This window comes from Lichenostomus cassidix, chromosome 2, assembly GCF_008360975.1.
Source record: "Lichenostomus cassidix isolate B80296 chromosome 2, HeHo_3.0, whole genome shotgun sequence".
NCBI classification, from domain to species: domain Eukaryota; kingdom Metazoa; phylum Chordata; class Aves; order Passeriformes; family Meliphagidae; genus Lichenostomus; species Lichenostomus cassidix.
The window spans coordinates 87,363,657-87,390,916 of NC_139482.1; the positions used below are offsets into that span (position 1 = coordinate 87,363,657).

Here is a 27,260-nt window from a genome sequence, read left to right on the forward strand (position 1 = left end):
TACTTTTTGTGTGGTTCCTAATTTTCTCAAATAGGATTCTTAGAATATACTTCTTAGAATAATATTCCTGAACATATAGACCATCGAAATGTGATCATGCACATGTCCACTAATCCCTGGTGGTTACTAGCTTTGTGAATCATTTCAGGCACTCAGTTATAATAAAAATGTGTAATGCAGTCATCTGCCCTTCAAAATCCTCAACAAGAGACATACCCTGGTCCTATTTGTGTTGGTGTAAATCCAGAGTCCCTTTATATCCATTAGTAGCTTCAATATAGATTAACCCTGTTTGTAAATGGAATCAGGATTGGGCCAGTTGCATGTTTGCTTTGCATCTTAAATGGTGCTACTAGATTAATAGGAATTTGACAAGTGCTCAGTTTTCTCATGGGGGGAACACTCTGGCCATATTTGTCTTATGAACTTCAAAACTGACAATGTACAGCATTGCTTTAGGTTGCAGCAGGCTTATCCTGCCTTTGGAACTATGATACCAGCTTATATACCTTGTGAAGTTGCATTTTTAGCCCATTCATTAAATTTTGCTCCCAGCTGTTCTCAGATAGCAATGTAGAGGACTAAATTTTAACAGTATTTGGATCCATTCTTGAGAGATAACAATGGGTATAATTTGGAGCAGAACTTGAGATGTACTGCCCTATCACTAAGACAGGGAAACTTATTTTAATAAATGCCATTTGAAATATTTGTCAAATTATCTGTAAGCTTCCTAAAATATCATGGCTTTTATTTTGCATGTGTAAACAATAAAATATTAATTATTTAAAAAATTCCGATTTGAAAGGTTAAATATCAGCAACTAACAATAAAGAGGACTACTACAAATCTCACTGCTCAATGAGAGAGCACATCATTTGATGAAGCCAATGTTTCTAATGGTTTTACTCCTATCTGGTGTCAGTGAATGAAGCAAATGCAAGGGCTGCTTATCTAGTTCTGCTCATGGTATGTGACTCCCTAAAGAACACAGTGTTGCTGCTGTAAAGTCAGGATAAATGAAAATGGAGACTTGCTTAGTAGTGCTCATGTTGTTTGGTCTTGGGGAAGGGGATCCTGGTAATCTGTTTCCCCGTGGTTTGCAGGGAATTGCCTGAGTCTAGATGGGGACAAGGAAAGAAAGGAGTTCCTGGGAGATAGGGTTGCTTCTGTGAACAGATTATCAGGATGGGTTGTTCCAAGTACTCTTACGTAACTTGGGGTGAGAATAGTCCATCTTTTCAGTCAGGTATGCATCATTCTGAACATACTCTTCAGTGGCTTTTACCCCATGTAGCCATTTCTATTAAAAACTGCTGTGTTAGATTTTGACGTAAGGCTGCTGAAGGTTCTAGGGAGGGAGCGAGGGTGAGTGCAGCCGGCATTCATCCCACAAAATGCAGGACTGGAGAGGGATTCTTGAGCTCCACCTACAGTCAAATCAACGCTGTGCCTAAGCACGTGTAGGTTTATGCGGGCACCATGCCCACAGCTAAAGTTGCTTGCGTATTTTCCCAGCATGGTTATGTTAGAGTGGTGCTCCGGGGGCTGCTATTCTCTGTTTCTCAGTATAGTCTTGAGCATTGTGCTGACAACTTTATAATGCTGGCAGCGTTGCTGCTGGCATGTTCAAGTCTGCCTTGGCTATCTGCATCTGACTTCCTGTTACACACAGATGTGCCCAGTTTTGACTGGCTTTACTGAGAGCAGGTGAAGTTTGAGAAGCTCTGTTGGACAGATCACTTCATTTTTCCCCCCCTGCCTTTCTTGTGTGTGAGTTGAAAATAATGCTTTTATAATTGCTTTGAAAATTTAGGCACAAAGGGTGCTACATCATATCCTTGGCACATTTAAATGAAATTGTTTACATGGTGAGCGGGATGGAGATAGAAGTCTAATATTCAGCTGAACTGTATCCAACCAGAATGATGAGCCTTTGAACTTAAAGGAACTACCATTTGGGATTGGTACCGCTTTTCTTTCTAAAGTGTATTGCGTCCTTAGATGTGTCTTAAAAGCTCATAATGCAGTCAGGCTTTAAATTTCTGTCAGCTGTCTTCCCCCTACATGCTTTTGAATAAGTTTCCTTTCTCTTCTCCATTTCCAGCACATACATATATACTTAACAATAGACAGGCAAGACCAAAAGGAAGTAAAAATTCAAGTTTTTGCCACTGTCTTCTTATGAGGCTGGTATAAAGTGCACCCAGGACATATTTTATATCCTGTACTACTGCGTAATCTACTAAGATTAGTAGAAGTTATCTTCCTGCTATGGCTCCCCCCAGACCACGGGAAAAAGGATGGGTTGGTGATTCCTTCTGCTCAATGTCAGTAGAAGATGTTGGTCCTCAAAGGGATAGAGGAAGGGTGGGAGAAAAGAGGGGTACCCAAGGGCTTGTTTGCTCACCCACTGCATCAGCTGCTGTCCTATCATCTGCTTCATCTGAACAGATGTTGGATTACTATTCTAGGACTTCTGAGGATTATCACCTCCTTTTTCTACCTTCTCTCTCACCCTCCCACAATATGGTGCTTTACATCTCACCCTTGCCTTTTGCCTGCCCAACACCAGGGCAGCTTAATCCTTAAACACCATAAGGATTAAGCTGAGCAAGCTGACTCCAGAACAGAGAATTTGAAGATTCAGCTTGCATGGTTGTGATCTTGTTATGAATGCTGGAAATACCACAAATTTGACTTTTTCCATTTTTTCAGATTTGTTTAGTTGCTCTAAAACATATGCCTAAAATAGACTGCTGTCTCCAAGACTTGTTCTCTGTTAATCAGCAGCAAGCAAAGTAAGCCAGTGTGGACCATGTGTGCAGAGAAAAATCAAATGGATGAAGACATAATCAGAGCTATTCTTCTACTCAGAGTAAATATTAACAACAATGTTTTATGATAAACTGTAATTGAGGACATTAACTTACTGGGGAAAATAATTTTCCTTGATAAACAAGCACATGTTGCTGTTGCATCAGGTGCTGACAGAAGCAATATTATCTAGTTTTCAGTAAGTCTGCCTACATGAGTGTCTGTCTATAAAAGGGTGTTTTATGATGCAAAAGAATATTTTTGTGGAAGTGTTCCTGATTCCAATTTAATTTTCCCACTTGCTTTCTCTTCTTACAGAGTTAAATAGGTTTCATTTCTATTCACATTTTTGCAGCTACAAGAATAGCCTATATACATATTTATCTGTACCCATGCATATTTAGCTAGCTGCGCTTTGCCAATTTCAATACTATCAGAAGCTTTTATGCAAAGGTAGGTCTCATTTTTGGTCCAAATTTATATTTAGATTATTCTGTCTTTTATTCTTTTATGTCTGAATCTGTGTGATTCTGTTGGCATCAAGGCAATGTATATCAGATTCACAGTTGAAATAGAGAGACAAAGGCTATGCACCTTAATCTATTTTACTGTTGTGTTGTATTGGTAATAGAGAAAAGAACTTTAGTCCAGACTATAGCAGCAAAATGAAATATTAATTTCATTTTAAAAAACAAACCAACCCACCACCCCCAAAAAACCCCACACAGTTCATTAGCAGCAATGGAAGAAGGCAGGATTAGAAACCATTGGTTCCATTTAGGATTATACAGAAGAAAAATTGTCGGTGTGATTTTGGAGATGTTTGTTTGCTTGTCTGCTTGTTTGTTTTCCAGTGGGACTTGCTCTGTGCATGGAAACTAAATTGTTTGATAGAGCAGCAACAAAAGCAGGAACTGATCACTGTGAATTCATGTACTATCAGAAAGAAAACATATGCAGTAGATTAATGCAAAGATGGAAACGGGCAAGATCTTTTTTCCATAAAAGAAATCCCAGAGATCTTCAATTTTATTTTGACTGTGGTGATTCATGTCTCTTCAGAAGTTTCTCAACAGCAGCAACTGTTGTATGCTGCCTTTGAAACCCACATGCTCCCACTGAAGCAGGGTTTGAATCAGCATGGAATTTGGCTTATCAGACTGTGTCTGGGAAGCCAGCAGTTTTTGTCATGCCAGATTGCATCTGGATTAAAAACTGAAGAAAAATGTAGTGACACATTGTGAAAAGAAAAAGACAAGCTTTATTGGCTTCAGTGAAATCTCATAATCAGATAAATGTTTCATACTTTGGATATAATAGTTTTTAAGCAGTAACTATATTTTTTAAATATGTGCTTTAAATTTAATGTTGCTGGAGATATTTCAAGTATTAGAGATGGGCACGTAAGTAATTTTTCATATTTAGAAATCTTCTGATCCTCATAAGAATTTCATGCTTTTTGATGTGTTTATATGAAAATCAGGATGGAAGAACAGATTATTTTGTGTAGTCACAAACATCAAATAGTTTTATTTGTGATCACACCTTAAGAAGACATTGATACAACATCCTAGAGCAGTATGGTTTTTAATTGAGCAGTGACATTTTTATCTCACCCTGAAGAAAAACTGGATGTTCTTTAAGCATACATTAGTAGTCTGGACAGAAGATCAGAAAATAAAAGTTCATGTCTTTATTTAGGAGGTTAAGTTGGCTGAAATTTATTCTCTTTCCTAAAAGGAGTCTGACCAACAGTCCTGTACCTCTTTATCACCAAGGTGGCTGCAAATTGAATGATAACCTAGGAGAAACTGTAGGATTGCAAACACCCTCTCCTGAACATTTGTCAGAAGCATAGCTGTGGAAATTAGCTATTTCTAGCTAATCATAGCTAGATTATAAGGAATGTCAGTTTGATGGAGGTGAGGAAAGAAAGGGGCAGGAATGGGACTGTCAGAGTTAATTCTGTGAAATGACATCTGGCAAAAAAGCAATTAGGGTTATTTGGACAGCTTGCCCAGAATAGCATATTTCTCACCTTTGTCATTCATAGAAGGAGTAGCTGCCTGTACTAGATGCATTTTTGTGTAAAGGTTTAAAGAATATAGGTTATGTTTAAGCAAGCTGTCGTAAAATTTAAAACTAAAAGGGTAGTCCTAATATAACAAGTAGTTGGGTGGCTCACTACAGTACTAAGGTTCTTTTTTTTTTTTTTAAGTGGCATATCAATCTGTGTTTTGTGTTAAAATACAGCACAAGGCCAATAAAGTCCAGTTTTATCACCTGCTGTGCTAAGTGCACTGGAAGACTGAAGGCTGAGATGTTTTTACTCTGAGAAAAGCATGTCAAAGTTGCAAGAGTCTTGCAGATATGAGAAAACATGGAGAAAGAAAAATATAAACTCACAGTAATCTGAAAGCTCAGTGGTTTGCCCCAGCTTTATGAAACAACAGAATGAGATGACCAACTCCCACAGCATGTCACCACTGGAGCTAATGCGTTACTGACTGATGACAGTGATTATGATGTGAAAGAATGCCTATATGAGGCACCCCTAGGATTAATTAGCAGATAAAATTATGGAAATTCATTTCTGTAAATATTGCTGGGAAAGGCAGATGAAAATATTGGCTTCTGTATGGGGATTTGGAGAGGACTGGCTGATAGAGGTGGAATAACAGCTCACATAACCTAGAATGGTCTGGGACAATGGAGAAAGACCTCCCTTGGTTTCCTTGGCATCAACTAATTCCTGAACATAGCTGACCTGCCCATGTGCCTGTAGGCTCCTTCACAAGTTAGAGGATTTGCTCTGCTATTTTCCTGTAGCTCTGAAGCTCTTCTGCAGCTTTCTATTAATGACAGTAAGGTTCATCAGGTTCTTACTTGATTTTTCAGGCATATGGTGACTATTGGGGCACATGGGATTCTGGATTTGTTTCCCATTAATGTTAGCTGTAATGAGAGACAAGGCAAACAGAGGATTTCATCTAACACTAGCAGAGTCACAGGGTCTGGGATATTTTCCTTGGCTTTTTTTCAAATGTGTTTAACATGCCCTATCCTTTTTTCCTTTGCAATAGGAATAGATTTTCCTTCCACCTTCCCAGTAACCAGGTGGTACTGCAGTCACAGAGCATGTAGGCTCATGTGGGGTTAAATGGTTTCCTCCATTTCAGATTTTGTGCAGACTAGATTTAAATTTGACGGTGTTTGTTTAGGATTCTGTACTCAGCACTTTGTATTAGATGAGAAGAAGCCCTGTATTTAAATTATTCAGTCTTTAGGACTGATGAAAATTGTCAATCACCTTCTAGCATATTTAACTTATCCTAAAGGATGCTTACAGGTGCAAAAATTCACATCCAGTTGCATTTATATATCCTTGGGTTTATTTTGTCACTGAGTGTCTCTCAGTCCTCCTTCCCTTTTCATGTACTCTGGTGTTGCCCTACAGATGGTGGGCAGAAATCAGTTTTTGGGCATAAAAATAATAAATTCCATTTTCCTCAAATTGATAAGACTGACAACAAAACAAATAACATGGAAATGTTAAACATTAAATAACAGTGGCCAGCATGTCCTGCCTAAAGTCGTAGAAATGCCACTATAGCAGGTTATTCCCTTGGCTCTAACTGCAGAGTCAGTAAGTACTATAATTATTTCTGATACTTGCATTCTGTCCAGGCATCAGGAGCAGAGATGGTGTTAACTATGCAGTGAAAGCAGGGCTGCAGTGAAGGGAGGATGGGGCATGTATTCTGGGAGGGTGTGTGCGACAGACCTGAACCACCCACCCACCTTTCCCATCCTGCAGTGTCAAAATGTTTCCACACCACATCAGGATCATAGTTTTTCATTAAAATAAATAAATAAATGATTGGCAGGATCCTTCCAGGACCAGCCTATCCAGAAGCCACACTGGGATGCAAGGCCCAGGCCTGCTTGGACTGGGAGAGAGGCGTAAGGTTGGCTGCCTGTGACAGCATGTCCCAAGTGTCCAACCACCATGGGGGCAGAGGATGGCACAGGAATGGGCATGGCAAGGACAAGATCTCATGAGGCTCCAGGTGCCTCATGGCAAGGACAAGATCTCATGGGTGCCCAGGGTGCAAGGAGAAGCATGGAGGGTGTAGGCTGCCAGTTGAAACATCTCCTCATGGAGGAACTGGAGGCAGCACTGCCCCTGAAACAGGGTGGCTAGAAGGGGCTGAAGGCTGGCAGGCACTGCATTTGCTGGCTTGTGGCTTTGTGTTAGTAGGGAGTTCTTCCTGACATGGATGTGTTTTAGTTAGGAGAATCCCAGTCTGTTCTGCCATTTGAACAGTCAGGGAGCTGCTTTCTCCCTCCTAAAGGAGTCCCCATGGGTATGGTGAGCAAACCCCACAGTGGGAGAGATTTGTGCTCTTGAGCTTTTCCTGGGTTTCTGGCTACTTCAACCAGAAGAGACAGTCCCGGAGAATTGGCTGGTGGGCTGAAATTCATGTTCCTTCATTGCACATTTGCCCTCCTGCAGGTAAAGGTCATCCCTCAAAAGAAAACATTTGCCTTTATACCACATCCTGGTCTTGAATTTAGACAAAAGCCATTTGGTGATCTCCATAACGTACCAGACTTCAGTAAAAAGATGCTTCTAAGAAGGCTAATGGTCAAAGCATCACCATTGAGAAGTAGTTGGTTACTGAGCCAACACTGAAACTCTTTAAAACCATCTGAGGGAAATTCTCACATCCAATGCCCTTCACAGTGGGCAATGACTTCATAAAGCTTCATGCTGTAGTATTTTTACTGAGCTTATGGTCACTTCCATGGTGATATGAATTTCTGTGAGAACCTTCTTACGGACTTTAAAAAAAAACCCAAACATAAATAATGAGGAGGTAGAAATACCAGCTTATGACCAGGCCTGCATGCCTATGTTTCCAGAAGGACAGTATAGATAACATGTCTTATTTCTTCATATTTAGAAACTTTCCCTAGTGCTATTGAGCGAGGGACTCAAATTCAAAGCTATAAGTTTTTTTACTACATCCTGCAGGTCTCTGTAGTCTTTTACTTTTTTCCTTCTTCTGAATCTGGATTTTTTTTTTTAATATCATTTTCTGCCTGACTCAGCAGTTGTCTCTATGATAAATCTGAGGGACAGGAGACGGGACAGGCTCTTTATCTGGCAGAAATTTAATGAGGTGTGTGTTTCTTTCAGCTCTTAGTGGGAATAAAACTCCCTTTGTAAAAACCTCTGAGAAATTTATCCAACTGAGGGCTGTCGGATTTACATGGGCTTTTTTATTCATTTGCTAGCTTAAAAAGGAAAAATCAGACTTAGCAGTCAGGTGTACCATGTAGGTGTGCAATACACCCTAGAGGATTATGAAGCTGATGAATAGTTAGCTTCCTATAATGCTGAATATCTTGTCCATGATGTATAACAATACCAATTTTTAATGCCTTCAGAAATTCACACACAAGGGAGTTCTGCAGAGTCAAAGAATCCACATTAGAAAGCATCAAAACACTTTGTTTAGATTTCTCTTTTTCTTGCTTTATAATAAATAGTTGGGAGTAATTACTTGTATTTTATGTAACCATTTATGATGTTTCCAAGTAAGGAAGGATTATAAGTACATAACTTGAATGTAAAATTGTGGCTTCCTCATAAATGTTCAGTCCTAAAGTATTTTTTGGATGATTTTGAAGTGCATCAGGTAAAAATAAAGAAATATGGCACTGAATCTTTAAAACTAAATTAGAATGATGTCTTGGGGGGAATAGCTGGCTTATGAAACAGCAGAACCGTGTCAAATAATCATTTATTGGAGCTACAGGTGGCCAGCTGTCAGATGGGTCGCCACTGAAATACTTGCCCATTCCTGAAGATCTTTTCTTTTTTTGTTGTTTTACTTATTTGAGGTGAGGGGATCATGCTGTCATTTTCATCACTGTAATTGTACTTATCCGTGAGTTTGGAGTGTGCCTAGGAATCATAAAAGGAATAAATCCTTGAGGTTTGCCAAGAATCTGAAACCCTCACTTCTGATAATCTGCCTGTCATTTGCAACTAGGGAGATGTTAATATGAAAGGCAGGGTTTTTTAACGGGCTTGGGAAAGAGAATAAATTCCCATCACTTGTCCAGCTGCTGAGTGCAGTCAGCAAACAACTTTGAAGATACCTACACTATTTAAAATCAGTTTATGATTTTTCTGTGGGCTTTGGAGGGCCACCCAAACCAAATAAATGGGTATGTTTCAATGCAAACCATCTTACCGACCGTGTATTGCATAGTCAAATCTCCTACCATTCTCATTCCCTGCCATGATGTGTCCCTATCTGGGCCTTGGTGCTTATATCCATTCCCTTAATTTCATGGCCTCTCTTTCCAGCACAAATATATGCATCCCCACTTTCTACCTTTTATGCTGTGTAGCAATGTTAAAACTGACTCTTAACAGTCGAAGGGGAATATCTAACTGCTGGATTTATGATTCAATATACCACATTTTAGGAATTGGACTTCTCATTTCATTCCATGGTCTATACCTGCTTACTCCTCTGCTGAGGCCTCTTTGTATTAACCACGCTGGCCTCAGCACAGACATGTATTCTGGTGCAAGGGTCAGAAGAACCAAATCTGTGAGGAAGCAGTGCATTGTTGTATGTTGCAGCCTAAGATAGAAAGTGAAAAATGCTGCACTGACTCCCTTGAGGCCTGAAGAAACAATGATGTCTTGGGGAAGGTATTTGTATGTTTGCAAACTGTTTCAGTATTAGAGCTGGTGTGTCAGGATGATGGGCTGTGTAGCTAAAAGGGTCCTAATGCTGAATTGGGATCCTTGCAGCATTTCACTAGGTCACTCCACTAAGGGGTAGAGCTTTACCCCCTTGTTAGCCCTGATTACCTGCTAAATACAGAGATAGAAGTTTCTCCCCATCCCTATACCTGTCAGCTTCATCATCACAAGGCAGAAAACAGTCTTTTCATTTTTAAGAAGGTCCAAAACCAAATCTTTATTACTGGCACATGGTCAACTTTCAGAACTGGATCAGAGTGAACAAACAACTTTTCTATGTGCTTGATTGTCTTGCACTCAATTTTGATGAGAAATAGGAACGGGATGCTTGGTCTGCATGAAAACTGAGAAACCATACATACAAGCTGTGGGCTTTTCTCTGCTCAGCACCTACTTGCCTTACTGCTCAGCTGCAGAGAAAAGAGGTCTTTGTGAAAAGATGCACATGCAAAAATATTCCAGCTGTCTCTGCACAATCCAGCTCCATGGAGCAATATCAGCTAGGGCAGGCTGGGGCTGTCATCTAGTGACAGCAGTGTTGTTCCCTGAAAAGCAGCTGGAGTTTGCTGACAGAGCTCTGCTGCTCACACTGAGCTTTGCTGCAGTGGTGGTTTGGCTACTGGTGCCTGAGTTAGCCTAAGTGTGTCCACAGAGGACTTTTGGGATATAGTCAAACCACACTTATACATTTGTGTGTGTCTTTGCGCATGTGTGAGAGCAACTTCCTGAGGCAAATTACAGGTGGACTAATAATAAGGGTTGCCGGCATCTCAGGATCAGGTCAGACTTTTCTGAATTTGTCTCAGAGGTCTGCTCAGTGTCTCCGTTCAGGGATTTACTACTGATGATAAGAGATATTTATGGAACTTGATTCTGCATTGTTACACCAGTGAGTGAATATTTTCAGGACTGACGAATTAAGTTGAATTGAGCACTGAACTTGCAAGAGTGTTAATCTCCAGTAACTCACTTGTGCTGTGATGATTCAACTCTAGCTGTTGCTGCTTAGCTGACTACAAGATGGTACAGTAATACCATGTCATTAATTACCTGTACAATAATTCAGGAAGTGCATGGCTAAAATTCTTAATTCTTATTGTTTCCTGTTTTCTTACCTCAAAAGAATAGACTTTCACAAGGCGTTTAGGAACAATTTGAGCCCGCTGTCCTCCAGACTGTTTTTTTTCTGTGTGCTCAAACACCCCAGTTTGTATGTGCATTTTTTTGAACTAGGGTAAATTACAAATGTATCTCCTACTTTCATTTACTCTTGTTAAGTAATTAAAAACCTGTGACAAAAGGTGTGACTTCTGTGGGAAATGTACTTAGCACCTTGTATGCATCCAAAGAGACTTGAAACATTTTGTCTTCTACACTGGAGATGTAGTCGTGAAACTTGAAACAAAATAATCACCTCCTTAATTTTGTTTGCCTGGAGTATTTTTATTTCTACACTGAGAGCAAAAATGTAGGTGACTGGAGAGTAGCGTAGTATAAAGCATATAAAAGTTTATTTTTCTTTCAGAATAATATAAAGTTATATTCCTTATGAGCAGTGCTTGCAGCACTGAGGCCCTTTTTGCTTCTCACCTCACCCCACCAGAGAGGAGGCTGGGGAGCCACAAGGAGTTGGGAGGGAACACAGTTGACTCCAGCTGACCAAAGAGTCATTCCAAAAATATGGTATCATGCTGAGCCTATAGAGCTGGGAGGAGAATATGGAAGGAGGAGATGTTCAGAGTGATAGCATTTTTCCTCCCAAGTCGCTGTTGGGTGTGATGGAGTCCATCTCTCCTGTGGATGGGACACCTGCTTTCCCATGGGAAGTGGTGAATTAATTCCTTGTTTTGCTTTTTCCATTAAACCCGCTTTGCTTTCCCTATTTCAACCCACCAGCTGTCTCACTTTTACTCTTTCCATTCTCTCCCCCATCCCACCAGGGGAAGTGAATGAGTGACTGCAAGGGGCTTGGTTGCTTGGTTGCTGTCTGGGGTTAAACCATAATAGCTCCCTTCCTGCCTTTGTGTAGCTGGGGCTACAGAGCAAGGCTGACAGACAAGTACAGGTGCAAAATGGATTGTGGCAGGGTGATTTCTTTGGAAATATTCCACTTTTCTTGGAGTCGGGGAAAAGAACGTGGCCCAGTCAAACCTGGTGTTGGTGATGACTGAGACTGCAGTGCAGTCACAAGCTCTTCCACCAAAATGCATAAATTTTCACTTTGTTGCAATATTTAATTTTTTGTTCTATCACATAGAATAGTCAGTGGGGTGACTTGATTCAGTATTGAAGTGTTCAAATGGTTTAAAATGTTTGTGGCTGAAGTCATTCAGAATAGTATCAATTACTTTGGTTGCCATGTCTTGAAGAATTTTTTTAAGTACAAAGGGTGGATTTTTTTCTCATTTAATATGAATCACAAGAAAATACAAACTAGTCCTAACTTAAACTTCTCTGAATAGTAATTTGAATTTGTGTGTCTATTTTCTTTTTTTCTGAAGTACAAAATATTTAAATCAAGAGCTTGGGAAAATGAGCAGATTTCAGATGAACTAGAAAACATGATAAAACAAGAACACTTTTTCAAGAAGAAAAGTAAAGCTACATAATCAAAGGACAACAAATTTTTATTGGCTTGAGGTAGAACTCTATAGATGCCCAGTGGTTATTTTTAAGCACCTAAACCAGAATGCCCACAACAGATCTTTCTGTTTCAGATTTTATTATGTATGTTCACACAGTATTATTCTGATGACTCCTGTTTCAACTAATATCTTCTTCTTCTGTTTGTTTGTTTAATGAATAATCCATTACTCTAGAGCTCTATTTAGCAACACAGAGCATAAGCTGTGGTTTGTTGAGTGATTCTTGCAAACTCAGACCTTTCCCAGTAGCATCACACAAGTTATTTGATTTACCTTCAGCTATGCATGTCTTTGAAGTTTTAAGGGAAACCTGCCAGATATTGTTGACAAGGTAAAGAACAGCATTTTTTCAACATCTCCCATCTCCATGCTTTATTTATAGTTAGATCTTCACGTTTGGGCTGAGAAAGCCTGTATCAAATTTTATGGAATGTGATTTGACAACAAAAATCTACAACTCAGTGTCCCAAAGCATGTGAGCACTGTGAGGTTAAATAAAATGTTGAAATACCCCCAAAAAACTGCCAGAAAGCAGTGAAATTGCTTGATGTTCCAAAATCAGCTCTTATCATAGTGCTCTCCTTGCTCTGCAGCAATGGTGGGTTATGACCTTACTAGAAACTGATGTGGGATTTATTCACAAGCAAAAACATGCAAAAGTGTTTTGGGAAAAATAGGTTTGGAAAATACGAATTAAAATCAAACACTTTTAACTATGGAAATTCTTTCTAATGTCCATCTTGTCACTATCTAAAATTACACCAAAAAGAATAGTATTTTTGTCACCAAAGCTATTATAACTGAGGTTTTCACCTACAATTTTCAAAATGCATGAGATCAAAATTTACCGAATTTTCACAAATGTGTCTGTAATGCCTGAAAATTCTTGTGAAACTTTCTCTTCAAAGTGATATTTTACTGACTTTATAACTTGCTAGTGCATCTATGTAGTTCTTCTGAGAGAGAATTTATAGAGTTGTAGACATTAGGCTCAGAGAGCTTCCTGATTTTGCTTTTCTTTTCCAATAGTAACCAATGCAAATGTAAGCTAGGGGACAGAGGAATAGACTGAACTAATTTTAAATAAAGTTAATGATGTTTTTATGGCACCATAAATACTAATAGTAATCATTGTTACTAGTGAGCTCATAAATCAGATTAGGAAAATAGTGAAAAAGAGCCCTGTGGAAGTGAAGAATTTGATTTTATAAACTGAGGACAGAAACATCCTTGGATTGTATCTAAAGTCCTCTTTCACTTAAAAAGGATGTCACATCTATAACATATCAGAAAATCTTTTAAAATTTTGCATTGATTTTGTGCCCTTGAAGCGTAAGGTGGAAATATCGTTATCACATCTTATTGAAATTTGATAGGGAATTGATCTTCTTTATTTGATGTTGCAGGCTTTCCTTCAAGGAAAATTTGTACTGAAGTACCTGATAGATGGTATTTTCCCCCTCTTGCCTTTTCAGAAAGGTTTTGGGGCCAAACAGAATGAAAAAAAGAAGCTATTTTTGTGTTTTCCTGATGCAGAAATGCTTTGGAGGCAGAATGGATTCCCAGGGTAAACTGGCCAGCTCTGGTATCTCTGTAAATTGTGATTGTCACTCTGGAAACTGGCTGCAGTTTGCTTTAAACCATAAAAGACTTCACAGTGATGAGTGCTGTGGCCTTTTCCTTACGTCACTCCTTGTAGCAGCATCTGTGGAGGACAGCTTACAAGTCATCTTCCAGTGTGCCTGGGAAAGAGACAATTTTCCACTTTAACTTAGGCTTTGTATCACTTGAGTTTGCTTAATTATTGTCTAGTGGTTTTGTACCAACCTTATAAAGAACTTCCACAGCAATTATTTGGAAAACTCATTCAATAATAGAGCTGTGTTTTCAGATTGTTCAGTCCTCACCATAAACACAAAATGTCTTTGCCTATGGCAGAATTTGCTACCCTTGGTTTCTCAGTTTTTTTCCCTTTAGGGCAAATCTCAGAAAAAAACTGAGATCAAAAGCATCTTTTTTGATGATGAGCTCTAGAGGGACTAAATTGCTGTGGATAGGGAAATGAGATACTTCCTAATCTTACAGTTTCAATATTGATGTCATTAATTGGTTTATATTACACTGTCATGTTTTAAAAAAAAAAAAATATTCTGTGCTGATGTTAAAGACCTCACCTTGCTTTCTGAATAACACTCATGTGGCAGGTCAGCATACAGATTAAAGCACCTTCATCTTTAGTCCAAGGTACAACATTTTCCATTAACAATGCCAGATTTTCTTCATCTTTGTTTTGTACTCCCTAGAACAAATTTCTTCGGGAAAGGATAGTAAGAAAATCCTGACTTCACGTAGGCCTTGTTTCCAAATTTTGACTTGTAAAGATTATCTTAATAATTATCTTCTTGAAGAAGGAGGTATGGGACCAACAAAAATATTCCATCAAGAAACGTCCTGATATATAAGCATTTGAGACACATGAAACCTTGTTTGTCTTAGAATTTGTGTGTTAAAATAAATGTGATCCATTTATGTGTTTCAAAATAGAATTAATTAGGCTGGTACATGAAGTATAGAAAAGAAGTATGTTTTTAGGGGATTCAGAATCCCCTTAAGCTAAGACATTAAAAAAAACCCTGAACATACTTGTATTTAGAATTTCTAAGTGTACCATAACCATGCTACATTATCCTGCATCACCATTTTCCATTCAGCAGTTTGCCTCAAAACACAGAATATCTGGTCCTACTTTGTAATAAATTTACAGCTTCTATGGCCTCATCAGACCACTGCATTTCATTTTTTCTTTCTCTGAATGTTCATAGAGAAAATATGAGATACAGAGGAAGAAACACTCCTTCATCCTGCTTTCTTCCTGAAAACACGGGATTTGGATATGAAGCATCAGTGTGGGTGTACTTTCAGTTCCAATTATTTTGATGATGTTCTCCCAGCATTAAGGCTGAGAATCAGTGCACATCCCCACTCTTGCTAATCTGTTAGTGGCACAGGGTTGTGTTCCCTCAGAGTGGCAATGGTTTGAAGGGCCAGAGGCATTGCTGCCCACTGGCACCATCACCCATAGAAGGCAACAGGGAGCCAGCTTCCATCTGACAGATCATGTTCAAACCTGTGTGAAGATGGACACATTGCTTCCAGGGCCAGCTCCAGGCTGGAAGAATCAGATCTTGCAGTCTGAAATCTGGGCAGTTTAATCTCCCTGGGACCCAGGCTGGTTCCATGCCCATCCAGGGCAGGTGTCTGCGCGCTGTTCTTGTTTTCAGAACTCAGTATAGGCTGAAGTGGCTTTGAAAGGATATAGCAATGGTCCTGAGAGGTCCTTGCTCATCTCAGCCACCTGACTCGACCCATTCTTGTCCCTTGAGAGTTATTTCAGTACACAGACATTGTGTTTCCTATCTTTGCTGGTCCTTGGTAACTTTTTTCATTTGTGGAATGAATATGTGGGTACATGGGACATCTTAGTTCCCACGCAAAACCAGGCTGCATCCCTTAGTAGTTGTTAGCTCAGTAGAAGCAGCACAGTTTAAAAAAAAGAAAAATGAAGTGTCCTATTTCATACAAGAGAGTCCTCCTAAGAAGTCCAAGTAGAATTCATAAGACATCAGGCAGGGAAACATTTGTATGAGGGGGCAGAGCTACAAACTGAATCAGTACTATTAAAATGAGAAAAGAAAAAAAAAGCATCAGATGAATGGTTTTAGCAGGCTGGTGAAGAATAAGTGTAAGAATTTAAGAACTTATGGAAAGTAAGAGGCATTTAAAGCAAATGCCTCTTTTTGTAGATTCTCTTGTGCTTTTAGAGATGGAAACTTCCCTAGTTGACAGTCCAGAGAAATACTGATAGGCCCAGAAGGGAAACTCTGCCTGTCTTAACTGTGACAAAAACTTTGAAAGAAGACACAGCAATAATGTCAGCGTTTTCATAAGGGAGAGCAAAACTCCAGTGTCCTGAAAATGCTTCAGAGAAGCTTCCCAGTGGGGCTTTGTGAGGAGTTTAAAGAGGCCATGTGCCTTCACAGAAGGGAACTACATTGTCCTTTCCCCTCTGTGTAAGGTAGGGAGTTACGTGTTCTCCCAGTGAGCTAATAAATTGCTTTTGGAGGTGAATAACTAATGTGAGGGGCGAGAGAAACATTCAGTGCTGGATCTCAGTTCCTGCAAGAAACAAGCATGTCCTCCAAAAAGCTGAACATCCTTTTGGGCACAGGCTTCAGACATATGGCTGTTGGTATTTTGGACTCTTGAATAGCTGCCAGATGATACAAGATCTGATTGCATAGGTGAAGCTTGAAATTAGTCTTAAAACCTCCTAAGAGAAATCATTGCCCTTTGAAGTAATTCTCCTCACTCATGGCACAAGCAGAGGGCTCAGAAAGCATGGTCAAACACTTCTTAGTGCTCTCTACTCTAGTAGAGAGTCCTTTTTTTCTAGGTAAAAGAAGTAAAGTATTTCATTGCGGAAAACAGGAATCCTAGAATGCCAACACTGACAAGCCTTGAGACTTCTTGCAGATGAATTCCATGTGGAAAGCAAACTGATCCTGATATCACTATAACATCCAGGAATTCAAGCTTTGGAATAAGCCATGTATTTTACATGTGAAATGGAAAAGCTGTTCACTTTCAAGTTCTATAACGTTTGAACCTATCCCTGCTTGACATTCACTGTCAAAATGTGTGTGACCAATGGATGAACTCTGTATTATTATATCTGTTATATCATGAATGACTGCCAGACACCCTGCAGCCTTAAAAATTAAGCTAATAAAATTTTCACTGGGTAATGAAACTATTTTTTCAATGAAGAAAGGATTGTGGGGAGAAAGCATGGAAAGAAGGGTATTTTCAGAAGGTGCAATGTAAAATTATTTTATAAAGAAGATGGGAACATTTAAATTCTTGATGTGGATTTGTAGTGTCTGATTGAGGGATGTATATTGGTTACTTGCACTAATGTATTTACCTGCCAGCTGTCAGCAAGGACATGGACCTCAGTACAGAAAAAAATCACAAAATCTAATATTGATGGAAAACCTCCTTTACTACCTTTGACTTTTCTTTATTCATTTCAATTTCTTTCTTCTAGGAAATATTTTTGTGTGTCCTGTTAAAATGGACCTCATTAATTTTACCTTTTTTTTTTTTTTTGCTTATTCCATATGCACTCAAATACATTGTGGCATCTACAGGCTTTTTTCTGAATCAAATTAAGGCATACCATGTTTGATGAACCCATAAATAAAGAATTCTGTTTCAATCCATGTATATCGGCCAAACAGGGTAAGAAAACAGAACATATTTTCCTTTCAGTTTTTTGGGGTTACCTGAAAGATAGAGATGGAAAAAAGTGTTTGAAATCTTCTTTGTGTAAACTGAATAAATTGAAACAACTTATCGTGCAAATTTTTAGTACAAGACTGTCCAAGGAGAGGAGAAGTGAGAAACTTACATTCACATGCACTAACATCTTTTTTTTTTTCTTAAATGGAGATACATTTTGTGATGAAGCTGTTGAAGCAAGAATATTTTACCCTCTTGTAATACTTTAACTTTGGGCAGGAAGTTAATGTATATAAAATTTGGTAATAGTTGAGCACTTTTTCAAAGATTGTTTGAGATGGAAGTCAAAGTAACTAACAGCTCTTTGTCAGCAATACAGTTGCTGGGTGTGCAATGGCATATAAGTGTGTGAAGTCTTTCAGTTGCACATTTTATCACCCATATTCTAGGAAAAATAATAAATTATAGGAGGCTTTTATTTTTCAGACTTCTTTTAAACTTTGCAGATTCAGGCCTTAAAGTGCATAGAGTTTGGCATGTTAAACATACGTTTTCCTTGACTTTTGCAAATTGAAAAGAAAAATTTTTTTTTATGAGGTAACTGGAAAAGCCAACCAGAAAATTGCTGCATCTGATAGCAGTGCCTGTGGAAGCAACATTTCATAAATGTATGTGTAGAAAGATGAGATCCATTTGAAGTGCTTACTATGTCTAGCATCTACAGAATAGCAGGATTTCTATTTCTCAGCAAAAAATTCAGATATCTAATGCATATTCTTTTCAGCTGCTTTCTTATCTGCTGTCTATTTATAACTCTGAGTAGGGGAAAGTGGCCTTTATCAATGACTAGGACAAGAAGACACATTCTTTCCTCTTAAATTTGACATACTTAAGTGTCTGCTTTTGGTTTTACCTTCTCTATTTTTTTTACGTTTGAATTGAAGTGTACACTCTTATTTTAAAATTCTTGCTTACAAACACTTTTTATGTCTTTTAAAGCCATGACCACTTCAGTTAACAATGCCACTACTCCAGAGAGGGGTAGTAAAAAAAATTAAATTAAAAAAAAAAGAAGGGGAAGAAAAGAAAAATTTATCTTCTGAAGCAGTTCTTCTACAGCAGACAATTTCTTCTATTACATGGATATTCTGAAAATGCAAAACACAAATTCAGTAATTTCTGGGGTCCAAGGAGACCATATATAGCAGTAGGGAAAACAACCTTTAAACAATATGGCCAAAAACCAAATCACTATGAGAGTTCTGATATTGCAGAAGTGCAGATAGATCTATTGAAAAAGTCTTTTAAAGGTAATGTGGCATATGTGTGAAAGGAAACTGATCCAAAATTTAAGATACAACCGGCTTTGGTTTGAGGTTTTTTTCTCGTATCTATTTTTCCCTCAGCTAGTAATAAATTTTTATCTGGTTTGTTCTGCCTCCCCTGCCTGTTTTAAATTTGCTCCTGCCCTACCTTTCAATTTCCTACCACAAGCTTCCTCTCCCTTTTGCTGGAACCTACTTTTCTACTTGAAAACAAGCCAGGTGAGGAGAGTTCAGATGCCTGTTTATTTAAAATGCTGAAACACACAGGGGGTCACCATTTCATGCAGCAGGCACTGCTTATGAACAGTAGGATCTTATGGAGCTGCTCCCAGGTAATGTACTCAAGGTTCCACGCTTGGAATGGTCATTTCTCCTTACTGTGGATCACACAAGGCTCACCCTTCCTTCCTCTGCAACAAAATGGAAAAAGGCTGAGGATAACACTTGAAACCTTGCTACTTGTTTGAAAAATCAAAACATGTAGCCATTATTTTTGTGGAGGAAATCTTGTAAATGGAGAAGAGTAAATCCCAGACAATTGGAAACAAGATGGCAAATGAAACTACTCTGAATTTTAGAAATATCCTATTTTATTTAGCAGTTTTAGCGATTTAAGGTATATTTATGTTCTCAGGGTTTAGCAGAAAGTGTCTCTTCCATCAGCATTATCATTATCCTGCTGCTGTAATGAGCAGTGTTCAAGGCAAGGTGCAGATGCTCACCTCAGAAGAGGCTGAGCACCCGGGGAGGACACAGTGAGAAACTCTGCCAGTTACTTTAGTTAGGGCAGCACCACCATGGAAATTGGGTCAATACATTTGAGTGATTTTGGGGATCTGGAAGCTGTAGAGGTCTCTGTGCTGGGAACAAAAGTGTTGTTATGTCCTGTGCTGGCAGCATGTTGCTTTCCCCTGTGGCCTCACAGTCAGCCCCAGGCTTCCTTGTGGTGGCCAAGAGAACCAGTGGCTGGGGGACACTCTATATGGGTTTGGTCTTCACTGCACCTTTTCCCTCCTGCCCTTGGATGTTTCCTTTAATTGGCTTCAGCTTGGATTCTGTTCAACAAGTTTGCTTGGCTATAGGAAATGATTTGCTAAATCTAAATGCAAGTTAATATTTGTGTGCTTGTTATTTATGTGGGACTTCTTGCTGTGACAACTGCTTTTACAAAACTATGAAACAGTGATCATGTTTTTCACTCCCTGATATTTTTCTATTCAACACAATACAAATGTGTATTAAGATCAGTTTGAAGTATTTTTATAAGAAATGGCATATAAAAGTGGGTTGTTTGATAAATAATGGTGAAACATCTCCTCAAGATCAAAGAAAATGATGCAGTTATTATTTTAAAATAACTGCATAATTATAACTCCATGCTGATTTTTAATTTAGTCTACAGTTCCCAAGCAGCACCTAAACTGAAGAGAAGTTCAGATCCCTTGCTTTTCTATGGTCATTGACTCTAGTTAAGGGACTGTTTAGGAGCCAATGAGCAATGCTGAAGTTAATGAACCTGAAAAGGTGTTTGCAGTAATTTTATTGACAATGTTGAAAAAATTAATCTTAGTTTTAAACCAACTTCTCCCAATTCAGTCAATTGTCTGAGTTGTTAGAATAGCAATAACAGTGGATTCCAGAAGACAGTGATTTGAGTTGTCAAGCACAGGGAGAGGCATCCTTCTGTACATGTGCCTCCAAGCACAGTTATTTTAAAGGTGTGCAAATGCTGATGAGGGAGGAGGAAAGACTGCAGTAGTTTAGAAGATATAAAGCCCCACACCTGAAATCCCCTTTCATGGTCTCAACTACTAGCCACGGAACGCTCCAAAAACGTTAAAAAGATCAAAGTTTCAGACTGTCAAAATTCAGCTTATTGATTTGGAGTAAAACTAAGCTGTAAGCTTTAAAAGTCAGCACAGGCCAATTCCAAGTTGGTGCTTTACAGGCAGCCAAGAGCAAAGAGAATAGAGGGTGAGTGTAGCAGGAAGTTGTGTGCTGATGGGAGCACTTCAGACAGGGGATTGCTGTACTTGAGCTTCACTGATTAAAAGGCCAGGTGGTGTGGGTGTAAGGACTTATGGACTACAGAGAAAAGAAGAAATACCTGTGTGGAGAGTGTGCTTGAAGAGAGGAAGAAGGCAGAGGGCTTTAAGCCTTCAAAATAAGAATTTTATTACTTTGGAGGTTATATGAAACAAAGCTTCTCAAAACAAAGAAATGGTGTCCCTATTAAGTCAAAACAGAATGTAATGGATGACTTTGGGGCTTAAATTTCTGTAGCAGAGTTATAATTATATGCTGAATACTAGCGTATTCATTGCTGATTGGAAGTTGGGTTAATTTTAAAATGATGGAAGAGAGCAGAAATTTTATTCTTTGAAGGTAGAGAAAGATGAGAGGTTTGTGTGGGTGTTTAACAGCATAATGATGTGTTTGCTAACAAGATTTTTGCTAATTTTAGAGGCATTTCAGCAAGTGCTGAGGTATCCATATAGGAGTAAGAATAATACAAATGATATTACCTGCTAATGTTAACTGCTTTGCACTTGTTCTCATGGCTATTTTGGATCGGCACAATATCCAGAGGCATCTGCCAACAAGAAATGCCCTAAGAAGCAAAATTCACAAACACAATATAGGGTTTTGAACTAATTATTATTTTCTTTTTGTTTCTCCTTTGCTTCCTTGTATAGACAGTACCTTTCTTTCCCCTTTCATCTTCGTGAGTTGACCACTTCCATTACTTTCTTATTTCTGCTGAGGCTGGTAAGCTGGTTTGATGCATTCAGCAGTCAAAAGTGCAGTTCTCTGTGCATTTGTGTTGGCTGACTAAGCAAAGTGAAAGAGGCTGACTGTGAAAGTGAAAAGGTGATTTACGCTGGTGTCATAATGCTGTGCAGTAATAAAACTCAGGGATTGTTGGACACACATTATATTGTACAATTATATAATTATAAACAATATAATTGGAGGCAGTTGAGCTTGAATGCAGCAGGCTGTTATTTAGCAATCATCTCTTTCAAGGCTCATTAAACGCAGATTTATATACAAAACAAAAGCTTTGCTCTATAAAGGCTAACTGTGTAGTGGCCTTTATTCCCCAAAACATAATACATAGATCTAAAGCTGTCAGCATCTCTAATGGATTTAGTCAGTGATTGTGAATGAAGTTTTTCAGCACGTATGACAATCCTGAGCTCTCTGCATTTATTTGAGGCATTATTTCTGAGTTTTTATTTGTATGTCTGGTTTTGGAAGGCTAAAGAGCCTACATATACAGCTGTGATCTTAGATTTTGAAATTTGACAAGCAGGGACACTGCAGATGGTAAAGTGTTTTGAAAGATAGCAAAGATCTCTTAAAATCATCCATATTTTGGTCTTACATTAGCCCTTTAAAATTTTATAATTCTGAAATAATGAATGAGCTTATGGAGAAGAAAATTAGGAAGCTAAAAGATTTTGTTGCTGCTATCCCAAGGAATTTTTCTTTTATTACCTGATATAAAATAAGATTTTTTTTAAAAAAATAAAGGAATAATAATTTTATGGCTAAAAAAAGCCACAGAACTAAGAACATCCTACCATGAGGAGATCCACAACATATATAATGTTCCAGTCTGACTCAAGATTCTAATAGTTGGTAGAAGTGTGGAATATAAATGTATATTTAATGTTTATATATATTTATATACTGAAATTCAGGTGTTTAAATATTCTTTTCAGGTTTTTTTAATATCTAGAACTCTATCTACAGAGTTGTAAAAGAGCAACATAAAAAATTAAGGCACATTCTTGAAGGGAGAGCCTGCAGGCATCCTCTCTGAGTACAGCTCTGTGAGAGTACAGCTTAGCACTAGCAAGTGTCTGGCCCACATGTGCTCAAGACACTTTTGTGTTTGTTACCATTTCACACTTGAATTTTCAAATGCTTCGTTTTAATGCTGTCCCTGACATGCAGTGTGTTTCATTTCTATTCCTTCTCGGAGTGATCTGTGGGAGCCTTTTAGATGCAAGGCTCTGATTGCACAAATGCCCTGCCATGATACAGGTGCTGCATCACTGTCCCCAGAATGTGGCACCTGACCTCAGCAGCTTGTGGCTGTCAGCCTTGCAGTAAGTTACTGCATTTGGCACCACTAGCTTTCACTTTGCTATGTCAGAAATGTGGCTGCACAATAATTGTAGTTTACTTCAATTCACTTATGATACTGGAAAATGTTAATTAATCTAGTATCAGTCCTCGAAGATAAATGTTTTGAATATATGTAAAGCATTGTGCCGTTGATTTCTTTAGCAACTGTATCTTAGTTTTAGCTGTGATGCAGAGCTGTGTTTCAGAGCTGTTTTCCTTCCCCCACTTCTGACTTGTTGCTCATTTATCTAAATGTGTTAACTTGCAATGTTTCTCAGGGTCACATTAGTGAATTAACAAGGTCGAACTTCTTGTAACACCATTTTTAAAGTTTAGAGATACAGCATTCCAAAATGCCAGCCATGAAATTCAGTGTTTCTTGGTAAGACTCATTTTGTTTGCTTTTTATTTTTAAAAAAATATGTGTGTATTTTCTCAGGAACATAGGGAACATAGACAGTCTTCACTGTCTCCATTGTAAAATGGTCTTACAACATTGACAGTGGTTTGATAGAAAGGTTTTAGCACTTTTTTTCTGTCCTTTAAGTAAATCTACTCAATCTAACTAGGCAATCGCTTAGGTTTGGGTAGCAGATTTGGTTTGTGGGTTTGCTTTTAGTTTTCAGGGTTTTTTTTAGAAGTATGTAGATAATGAACCTTAGCTGGAAACAGTCTTGGAAAAGCTTGCACTGCTCATGTTCATTTTGTACCTTCTGAGAGCACAAGCAGGGCATAACTCAGATTGCCAAACTTTCAATTCCCCAGTTACATTAAACTCTTTTTAAAAGAAAATGCTGAGTTATGTTAATCAACACTGCCTTTTGTTTCTGTCTAAAGTCCTCTCAAATAAATTGCCAGTGGTCTCCTGGTGCTATGGATGAAAGAAGCAATCCTTATCTAGTGCTTTACAGCATTTCATGGCTAGAAAACAGTGCAATGTTAGAATTTATCTTGTTTAATCAGTACAGTAGCGTGTGCATAAACTGGTTGTATGATGTGCAAAATATTAAAGTTGAATGCCATATCAAGAGCTCATCTTTCCACATGTGCTTTGGGTTTTGGTTTTGGCTTTGAGTTACTCTCTCCTGATGTGCCACAGCTGCTCAGAGGAATTGCTGTATCACAGGGTTTTATCACCCTATGGAGTAGCAGACAACAGAAGAAACATCATGGGATTTCTCTTAAAATTCATGTTAGCAACATCTCCCCAAGGTGCCTGGTCCCTTGGGAGCCACAGACAGGGAGATCTCCACCACAGCAATCCCACATTGTCTTTGCTTGTATGACTTCTGCTGTGTGTCCTTGCCCTGAAAGTGAGCAGCTTATTCTCCAGGACACATAGTTTTGCCCTGCTTATCCCATCATGGCTAGCTTATTGGGAAGCTCTGCTCTGGGACAGAGCAGTAGCTGAACAAGGTTTTGTCTTTAGAGGCACTGTCATACCTGAACTGTTGTTGTTTCCCAGACTTGAAACAATAAATTAATATCTTGCCTCAGACATTAAGGAGCTTAGAGCTGAGGATCATTAGATTGTTATTTGAGGGAAAATAAAACAACATATAACACACACATTGTAAATTTAAAACAACCTTAAGATGAAAATGGAATAACGCTGCATGCCATATATTTTGCTCACTGAGGAAATTACTCCTTTTTGAAGCTTTAACTCTTTTAAGAAATTGGATAGTGGTTTGTGTCACTTGCATGTTTTTCCAATTGTATTTGTATCAGCTTTCATATAGTACATTTCCTAGTCTGACAGTTTAGTCCAAAGATAAAGTATTCCCTACTGTAAACAGCTATATTGCAGACAAACAGCACAGAGCACAACTAATAGGATTCACTCAAGGACCTTTTCCATCATTAGTATTGCATAACTGTGTGCTGTGCACTGGAGGTGGCGGTCTTTTGAAGGAAGCAAAGAGAAGATTGAGTCATGAACTCCATCTTGGTGTAAAAAGGAAATGCTTTCAGTTCTGTATATGAGGAAATATGTTTGAAATTAAAATAAGAAAAATGGTGTGTATTAAACGTGGTGAATTTTCAAACTAATTTTTAAAATCGAGATAAACATATGTATCAATGATTGAATATGTTGCTAATATATTTCCATTACACTGGTTTTGATTCATAAACCTTCTTCTAAACAAAAATGCAAATAAAGAGAAGGACACTATAGATTTGAAACATAAAAGTAGTATGCTTAAAGACATTATGAATCTTAAAGAATAAACAAATATATATATTTTGCTTCAGACTTTAACAAATAGATTATAAAGATGAGATAGCTACACCAGTGTTTATCCTGCCACTCACCTTTAAAATGTTTTCAGATCCTCATAAAAGGAGGCTGTGAAAGTCCTGAGTCATGGCTCTTCCTATGGCAGAGCCTGCTGGAGTGCCTGGACCACCCACGGAAGCCCACAGGACTTAGGTACCTTCAGGGAAATGTAGGGAGAGACCCTTCTGAGAACAGCAGGGGTCTAAAGAATCTGGTTTCATTTCCTACTCGTAATAGTTTCAAAGACAGAGAGAGGTTTGACTGCTTTGAAGGACCTAATGTAAATATTACTTCAAAGGCATTCAAGCCACAGGAAACGTAAAGCAAAGTGAAGTATAATTCACAGGGTGGGGGTGGCGAGGCAGCTCCGAGTTCTTCGTTTGAAAGCAGTGGATATATTTATTCTGCTCTGTAGTGCATTGTCCAGCTGGCTTAAAGCTTGTCTCTTTTAATTCAACACTTCGTCTTGAAGTGTTCCCTAGGAAAACTCTTGTAATAGCAAACAAGTGATGCAAATCAGCACAAAGGGCTGTGCAACTCATCTCTCACTTGAAGGTGTGTGTGACAAAGAAATTTGCTTGCAGGCAATATCAGAAGGTTGATGGCCTGCATCTCTTTGCTCTTGATACCATGCAAGTATGCTGTGGCAATATTATTCCTGAGGAAATTTATTTATGCGTTATAAAGCCAGATTGCTGGTTTGAACCTTGCAGCATTTAACAGTGTTAGTTTCACTTTCTTGTTTGCACTTAGCTATGTGTAAACATGGCTCACCACAAAACAAACAAGCCATGGAAATAATCCCCTCTCTCAACTCTCCCAAACAGCTACATTTTTTTTTTTCCCCTCCCTCTTATATCCTAAAATATTGATGGATATCATTCTAGTCCAAGGCAAGAAAAGAGGGCCTGCAGGATATCTTTTGCCATTCAGGCACTGCTATAACTTGCTATCAAGTTAATGGAAGTTCTGCCACTCAATTGTGTAGAAATGGGATTGAGCCTTTGCTTACTGATCTCATTCTGATGCAGTCGAGTTTCCTGCACCCGAATGAACAAAAGAAAAACAGGAAGGCCAACATTAATAGATATTGCATTCAAAAAAAAATCAATATTGGATGTCATAGGTTAAATGATCCTGACTTGTGTATCTTTTTGTAGCCTACTCTGAAACAAGATTTCTTGTTCTGCTTAAGTGGAGTCAGTGAAATAGTGTAAATCAGTAATAATGGATTCATATTTCATGCTTTGCTTGGGAGGCAAATAATCTAGCAAATTTACAGTTCTGTACACCAAAAGATGTAGATTGTGTGTTGTATCATCTCCAACTCACATTCATGTTATATTGCTGTCATGCTACTAGAGAGTTTAAGCTGTTTTCAAGAATATCAGCATTATAAATATGTTCTACAAACATTTATGAGTGTTGGACACATCTAACTTCTGCTTGCTTTTTAGTGAATGCAGATTGATAGGGAGTCTTGTTTGTCTTGCTTTGTAGCTCAAGAAATTTCAGCAAAGCTGTTTAAGATCTCAGTTTGTGTGAATATAAGAAGATTAAATACTTGACAGCTATGATTTTCAGAGAGCTGATTTTATAAAAATGGAATTGATATAATGGTACTGTTGGCAGAAAAGAGCCCCCTCATCTCTCTGACAGTCCTTATTATTTCCTTTCATTTGCCTTTTCCATTCCCTTTTTTTACTTTATTCTGAGAGAGAAAATATGTAGACTGGAGCAAAGATAAAAAGTGGGAGTAAAGGAAGAAAAATGTGTTTTGTTTTCTGGTCTTTACATATTTGTTCAAAGGGCATCATAAGAATTTGTATATACCAATTTTTAACAATCAGTCACTTCTACAGGTTTTTGCACATCTTTCTAATATAGTTCTTAGAGCCAAATGCTAGACCCCAGTGAACACTGTATAAATATTAAAATGAGATAGATCACTAATTGGGGAATCA

General features: G+C 38.4%; 1 protein-coding gene and 1 long non-coding RNA gene across 7 annotated transcripts in view; one reads left to right on the plus strand and one right to left on the minus strand.

Annotated features, from left to right (window-relative positions):
* Positions 1-27,260, plus strand: part of LOC146441716 (poly(rC)-binding protein 3-like) — a 491,829-nt gene that overhangs the window by 171,696 nt on the left and 292,873 nt on the right. The gene's annotated exons all lie outside the window — the stretch shown is intronic.
* Positions 12,247-25,534, minus strand: LOC146441717 (uncharacterized). Its single transcript, XR_014850022.1, has 4 exons — positions 25,332-25,534; positions 21,404-21,489; positions 17,492-17,597; positions 12,247-13,994 (listed from the first exon to the last, which is right to left on the minus strand). It is a non-coding gene; the product is annotated as an uncharacterized LOC146441717 (long non-coding RNA).